A 6958-nucleotide genomic window follows, 5' to 3' on the forward strand; every position below is an offset into this window, starting at 1 on the left:
GAAAGTCCTCCCCATAGCGTCGTAGCTCGGGAGGCATCGAAAAGCCAATACCCTATCCTACTAACCCAAAGAAATAATAATCACGTGATGCTTGAAGGAGATGCTGTGGATTCAACGGTCTCAAGCGGTTTCAACAAGTATATAGAGAAAAACTATGTGCTTGATGAGTCTGCAACTTCAACTATCGGACTAACATTCCTCCCTTTCGTTGAACTGCAGGCTTCTTGGGAGGGCGCCGGTATTGACTAATAAAGTAGGGATCTTCAGAGGTTAAACAGTGAACGGATGGTTGGCTCCCACTGATCATTTTTGATTCATTGTTTAACTTCAGCTGATCTGTCAATAACGGAGTAGCAGCTCATTGGCAGTCAACCATGCTCATGCTCATGCTCAACCCATGAGAAAAACGCTCTCGTCAATCTCGGGATTTATCCTCTGTGTCCGTTCACAGTTCCTTTATACTACTAGATCGTGTTCTTTATTCTCTCTGATGGCGTTGCCCAACTGTGGGTGTTGCATATTTGCCATTCATATTTGAAGTTAAAAACCAATTTGGAGATGAATTTCTTTTTGACTTTTAATGTAATTTTCCAGCATATCAATTTGTAAATAAAAAAAAATACAAAAATTATTCCACCTTTGTCTAATCGTCTTGTTCACGATTATTCAAACCGATGGATGCAGCCATCGCTCGATATTCAAAAAATCCACAGAGAGCTTCTGTTGACTTTTTTCGTTCTGTTTCGTCAAATCAACACACACACAGTTCTCGTTGATGAACCAAAGAGTCGACATGCATGCAGAGTCAGTCGGGCGGTTGTTTTGCAACCATTTTTTCCCCCGGGAGCTTTGAGTACTTTTCCGCTTCCTGTGGAAATTCCCAATCGAAAAACAGCTTTGTTTGATCTGCTAGAGCGAAAAAATCACAATCGAGCACGAATTGCTGCTGCTGCTGCTTGACGGCGCCTAATCAAATTTGGTCTTGGCATTTTTCTTCAGATGTTTCAAGCGCTGGAAAGCTTTGCAAATCTTACTTTTGCGCGCGCTGCTGTCGTTGTTGATTGTCAATTAGCTATTCATGAGTCAAGTTAACTGACGATGTTTATTTCCCCAGGTTTGAAAAAAACAAGAAAATTGCGCAAATCCAAGCGGCAGTTGCAGCTTGCAATTAGTACTCGTTCTGGAAGTATATTCACTTCTGGAGAATGACTTGAATAAATTTCCACTATTTTTCAGGAGTACATATAAACCAGGAAAGTTCTTGTTTTCTTCTTTCAGTGCGGGAAGAAGCAAAAGAATTGACATAATTTATTTTTGAATAAATTAGGCTATTTATCATTATTTTCCACTAATTGTTAGTAAACATGTTTTTCATTTTCATTCAAACAAAATATAATTTTGTTTTTATAATAAAGATCCTTGTTTAATAAATTTTCATTGATTTTTTTTAAGTTTTAATGTTTCAATGTTCTAAATGAAAATATTTTGTTTTCTTTTGCAATTGAGAATTTTTATTAGATAATGTTGATTTTGATCATTCGTTCCTTATGTTTATTTTGAGTATTGATGCCGGTGTGCTCTCTTGTACTAAGCATGCTAGGATTACAATTACAATTTGGTGGAAAAACAAGACTGTTTTTAAAAAAAATTAAAGTTCTAAAAAATGTTATGACAAATTCGGTAGAAAAAATTAAAAAAAGATTTTGATTTTTTTTTTAATATTTATATTCAAAGCTTAACCCTCTACTGCCCAAATTTTTTTTTCGAAAATATTTATTTTTCCCGTGTTCAGGAGGTCATTTTGAGCAACTTTTGTTCTACGAAAAACTTTACTTCTCTTGTTTTATGTTTTTCTTGTTTTATTTTTAGTATTTTAATTTGCATTTATCTTGTTTTGTTTATGTTTGTTTTTGGTAGTATTTGGCCTATTCTACCATCTAATATAATTACATTTTGCCTATCTAATTTTTTCACGTTTTTACAGTCATTTTTCAATTTTTTGCATGTTTTTCACATTTTCTGCTATAGAATGGCACCATCATCATTTAAATTGCGAAAAAATGCGTAGAGGCATAGTCTGGGACACTACAAAAATTACTGCATACTTTTTTTTTACTGAAAGTATAGGAAATGTTTGTAAAAAACACAGCCAAAGTTGACCCCTAAAAAAATGACATTTTTAAAAACACTGGCTAAGTCACATAAAACAAGTTAAACTCCCAACCCTGAAATTTTCAAAAAATTTTAAGAGTTCTTCTTTCCAATGCTTTTTAAAGATCAAAAATCGGTTGGAAAATGGATTTTTGGCGATTTTTTAGATTGAAGCCCGTCTAGAGGCGGGGTTAGGTTGTAGAGGGTTAACAAATGTCGGGTACAATAACCATTTGAACTATTTAAATTTTAGCTCATATATCTCTACAACCAGGTCCAGCTGCGTAAAGGTTAGCATGATTGCTTCTCTACCCAGTTGGCCTGTGTTCACTCCCAGTCGGCATCAGGGCAGAAAATAATGGTTAATAAAAGTTTTAAATAAAAAAGTAAAAAAAAAATATAAAAATTGAATTAACACGCCGTTGGCTCAACATTTGAATGCAAAAAGTGTTTTAAAATGCATTTTTCAACTAAATCAGTTGTTTTGCAATCATTAGTTTTCCAAAAATGGAAGATCTAAAGAAAACAAAAATTTTAGCGAAAAAAAGCTTTTTGCGACAAATCTTTTTGCGACACATTGAAGACTTTCAAAAAATCAAAAGATTTTTAAATTAACCCAAACATGCTTAAAAATGATTCTTAACGCAGAGGAATGCATTTTTAATACATTTCAGCTGATTGCACTTGAATTTTCATTGATTTTTAAATGTTTTTTGAAAAAAAAAATTCCCTCTGATTTTTCGGGCCAACATTGAAGGAGGGGGTTGACAAAAACTTTAAATAAAATTTGTACCAGCCTAATAAAGGCAAAGATAATTATTTGAGCTTGTAGAGTAGGCCTGAAATCATCAATAAAAAATAAAATAAGCCAAACAAGATACATGCATATAAAAGTATTTCAGTTAATTGAAAAAAACATTAAGCAAGAAAAGTAAAAAACATAAATTGTTTTAAATCAAGGAAAATATTTACTTTGTAAAACAGATGTGGGAATTCGAGCATTAAAATGTTGTCCTTTATTAAAATCACGCTTAAAATAATTTCATTCCACACCATAAGCGGAATAAACCGAGAAAAACTCTTCAAAATGAATGAAATAAAATGAAAATATCAGCAATACTGCTCATTTTTACATAAATGTCCCATATGCAAAACAATTAGCTGAGAAAAACGCAAAGCAAGTTTGTCCCACACATAAGGCTACGTGTTGACTTTTTATCAAAATACTGGACTTGATTTTGCATTTTTTCAAATGAAAATGATCTCGAAAAAAATATTTAATTTTTACCACGTTATTTTTTCTACATTATTATAAATTTAAAAATGGTTAAAAATAGAAAAAAAAATCTCAATTCAAGCCACTATTAATGAAATCACATTTATTTGAAACCTTTTTTCTATGATAATGAAAACACACGTTTAAATATTATTATTAATTGATAATCTATTTATCATCCGCATCAATTAAGGTATATGAAAGATGGGAACATTGATTTAAGATATTCGTTTTCATGTTTCCGGGAACCGTGGTGTAGGGGTAAGCGTGATTGCCTCTCACCCAGTCGGCCTGGGTTCGATCCCAGACGGTCCCGGTGGCATTTTTCGAGACGAGATTTGTCTGATCACGCCTTCCGTCGGACGGGAAGTAAATGTTGGCCCCGGACTAACCTAAAGGTTAGGTCGTTAGTTCAGTCCAGGTGTAGGAGTCGTCCCCCTGGGCCCTGCCCCGGTGGAGTCGCTGGTAGGCAGTTGGACTAACAATCCAAAGGTCGTCAGTTCGAATCCCGGGGTGGATGGAAGCTAAGGTGTAAAAAGAGGTTTGCAATTGCCTCAACAATCAAGCCTTCGAACACCTAGTTTCGAGCAGGAATCTCGCAATCGAGAACGCCAAGGTAATGCTGTAGAGCGAATAACTTGATTTTTATTTTTTTTTTGCATGTGATAAACTTTTTCGTACCATATCACATGACAACTTTGGACAAATTTTTCGTCAATATACCAAAAAAGGAAGGTTCTCAAATTTTGGCAATCTCAACAACAAATCAGCAAACAAATTTAAGCACTGCGCTTTCGTTAGCAAAACCCCCAGCAATGTTACACCTTTCCCGTTGCCTTTTTTTCCTCCTTCAGCTCGGTAATCAATCTCCATTCAGGCCGGAATCAGTGACAAAGTGAGTAGAGATTTCACTTAATCCGCACCTGAAAGTGCTGGTGCTGCTGCTGCTACCCTCGTCAAATATCACGCATCGGTGTGCGACCGGTGCCAGCCAAATATTGTGGGTGGCTCTTTTGGCTTGGATTTGCACCGAGTTTTTTTTGGAGAGATTGTTTTGCTAGAGTGGATCATTAAAATGATGATTAAAAGAAATTTTTAAAAACGCATTTCTCCAGAAATTAGATGGATTTGTTTTAATAAAATAAAGAAAAAATTCGGAACCACCCTGATTTTCGTCAACCATTCGGAAGGCAATCCATCAATTTGAGATAAAAATCTCTCAATCATAATTTATTCAATTATTCCCGTCAATCCAGTCATTATTCCTATTTAGGGTACTGCTTGATCTGGGTAGCTGAAGGCTAAATAGAATTTTTCCAATTCTGGAAAGATAAACTTTTCGTCAATTTTAATTCGTTTCAGGCCGAATTTGCTTGGTATTCAATATTTGAATATTAAATACTCTCTGTATAAAATTTTATAAAATTAGATAAAAAAAAGCATTGAAAAGTTAAAACATTTGTTAAATAATGTTAATAAATTTACCAGCTTATTTCTTCCTCTGCCTGAATGCTAATACAACTCCCGAAGAAAAAAAGAAAGAAGTGCACTGGAAAAGTTGCTTCACAAAGCAATTCGAAACGTTACGAGTGAAGCATTCCCCAACCACTGGAATAAGTTGTCAGGGAATTAAAACAAAGTAGAATTAAATAAGTTTACTCAGCGCGTCGCAGGAAACTTTGCTCATTGCTCGAGGGCTTCCAGAACACGAGTGTGTTGACATTCCGTGGCACCGGAATGGATCGTGGCAATAATTTGTGAAAAATGTAGTAAAATTTGAGTTTATTTGTTTCTGTAGGACAATATTAAGTTTTTCAAAATATTATTCGAAAATTACTAAAATATCATTAAAGAATAAACTAAAAATTTTTTTTAAACATACCTTTTTAAGGTTTGTTGCATATCATACAAATGCAACTGTGCTGTTGTGATGCATGCAGTTCGCGAAGATCGCATAAGTTTTTCGAGCAAAAAGCAGTTTCGGAAAATGGAAACAACTGTAAACTTTTGATTCTGCTTCGTTTACACATGATTCTGATGAATGATGAAATTGTATGCTTGCGTAAAATTTGCTAAAAAAATGGAAATGAAAAAAAAAGTTTTGCCTCGAAAGCTTTTTCGGAGAAAGTGCAAACAATTGAGTCGTCAGATCAAGCAAATCGACGCCGTCGTTCTACCTTGTCGTATGTCACTTTTTGACGTTCCGAGAAAATCGAATTTTAATGTTTGACCTTGAATAAACAAAAACAATAAAAAACACATTTTGTTTGGTTGACCATTCTGTGCATTGCCCTAAAATTTGGTTGAACAACAAGATTGAAACTTCTTTCATATGAAAAGTGACAAAAATGCATGGAGTTTTTTTTCGGTTTTTATGGAATATCTCAGGATTGAAATCTAATTTTGGGGATCTGTAAAGGTCAAAAGGTGAAACATTGTGAGGTGCACAAAATGACGTTTTTAAGTTAATTTGGCCCAAAATGCACGTACGACAAGCTAGCACGACGGTGACGAAATGATGTGGCAATGGTAATTAAAATCGAGCGAAACCATTTTTTTTTTGTTTTATTTACCCTTAAAAGAAACAATTCGACAACATTTTTATTTTAACTCGACAAAATCAATCCAAACAGTGCCGGTGGTGTTGAAAATGAAATCACAAATAAAATACTTTGTCAGTTGAATTAAGCTCTTTTATTGGTTTTTCGCCTCGGTTACATGTATCCCGAACGACGGTGGCTTGCAAGCCATTCATTTGCGTGATGATGATAAAGGTTCGGGTTACCATAAACTGCATTATTTTGCTCAGGTTACAAACAGGAATGAATTGGCTAAACCACCCTTGGCTATATTGTTTAAACATGTTTTTAATCGTTTTGATTGAATTGAAATGCCAAGTTTGACAACAATGAAATTGTTGGTCACCTTGTCGAATGCAACCCACCACGAAATTATTTCAACATTCAACAACCAACGCACGATCGTTGATTTTAATTACAACTTTCAACAATGGTTCTTTGCTGTATCGGAAATATCACCGTTTTCATATTAAATGAATTTTTTTTTGTTTATTTATGTGGTTTTATTATACTCCTGAAGTGAGGCGAAACAGTTTCTGTACTTTTTTATTATTTTTATTATTACGATTTCTGAACCGAACATCGAAAAATAACCCAAGAAGCAAGTAAAATATCGCTTTTAATTTTTTGTTGAACAATTACTGCCCAAGCGTTTTTATACGCTAATAATTGAACAAGTGTCATAAAATTTGGTCAATTGTTCACACATTGATAAAAAAAACCATTGTTCAACATCGTTGTGTAACACAAATGCCAAATCTAACCACGGATTATTAATAGTTGTTGATTAGCACTCAAACATGATTGAAAAAAAAGAACTCCAAAAGCATAACAATGAAACTGAATGATTTTTTATTGGTGTTATTTCATTACTCATTGTTAAGAGGTCATCCATAAATGACGTTTCCCTGACAAAACTAATAAATCACAAAAACTAGTAGTTAAAGTATCG

This window comes from Culex quinquefasciatus, chromosome 3, assembly GCF_015732765.1.
Source record: "Culex quinquefasciatus strain JHB chromosome 3, VPISU_Cqui_1.0_pri_paternal, whole genome shotgun sequence".
Classification (NCBI taxonomy): Eukaryota; Metazoa; Arthropoda; class Insecta; order Diptera; family Culicidae; genus Culex; species Culex quinquefasciatus.